This window comes from Poecilia formosa, unplaced genomic scaffold (genome assembly GCF_000485575.1).
Source record: "Poecilia formosa unplaced genomic scaffold, Poecilia_formosa-5.1.2 Scaffold562, whole genome shotgun sequence".
Lineage (NCBI taxonomy): Eukaryota > Metazoa > Chordata > Actinopteri > Cyprinodontiformes > Poeciliidae > Poecilia > Poecilia formosa.
The window spans coordinates 353,739-354,570 of NW_006800501.1; the positions used below are offsets into that span (position 1 = coordinate 353,739).

Genomic DNA, 832 nt, shown 5'->3' on the forward strand with positions numbered 1-832 from the left:
ACAGCAGCGAATCTTGTCCACGCCCTCAGCCAATCAGTGAACAGCAGCGAAGCTTGCGTCACCTACCAAACCAGGGCCGGCCCGGCTGGCCCTGCTCTGAAGCAGGACCCTAAAAAGCAGGGCGAGCCCCGTTGAAAAGGGCTGGTGGGAACGCATTTAAAGCCGAGCCAAGCCGAGCCGGCCGAGTAGAGCCGGTGGAAAAGGGGCAATAGACAACAGGTGGACTTAAATACATGAGGAGGGTAATCAGGAAACCAAACACAGCTGGGATCAATCAACAGGGAGGACAGGACTAAACACAGAAAATCTCAAAATAACTACACAGAAAAACACAGATCACAACAAACTGTTTTAATTGACAGTCCTCTGATTTGATCTCTTGCAGGGAGTTCTTGAGATGATCCAGATTCTGGTGTTTGGTCTTGATGAAGTGTTCTTTGGAGATGGATGGATGAGGCTTGGATATTATAAATAATATTCAGAATCCTTTGTCTAAAGAACAGAGGTTGAGGAAAAAATAATAAGAAACAGTTCAAGTTCAAGTACAGAGATTCTGTAACACGGTGGGGGGGGGCAGATAACGTCCTGACCTGGAGTACAATAACACATCAGCTCAGGAGCAGCTGCTGTGGCATGATCTCTCTCTGAGATGCATAGAGAATAAGACCCTGCAGGGGAGAAACATCATTCATGGAAGGTGGTCTAATCACTATGAAGACCCAGTCTACAGCCTGACCCTGGTGCTGATCCAGTCTACAGCCTGACCCTGGTGCTGATCCAGTCTACAGCCTGACCCTGGTGCTGATCCAGTCTACAGCCTGATCCTGGTGCT

The 832-nt window shown here is 48.7% G+C and overlaps 1 long non-coding RNA gene across 1 annotated transcript in view; it reads right to left on the minus strand.

The window, feature by feature from the left end:
• LOC107834252 (uncharacterized) overlaps positions 1-832 on the minus strand; it is a 23,946-nt gene that overhangs the window by 12,891 nt on the left and 10,223 nt on the right. Inside the window, exon 2 of the long non-coding RNA XR_001660040.1 lies at positions 720-724. This is a non-coding gene — a long non-coding RNA (uncharacterized LOC107834252). The remainder of the gene's footprint in view (positions 1-719; positions 725-832) is intronic.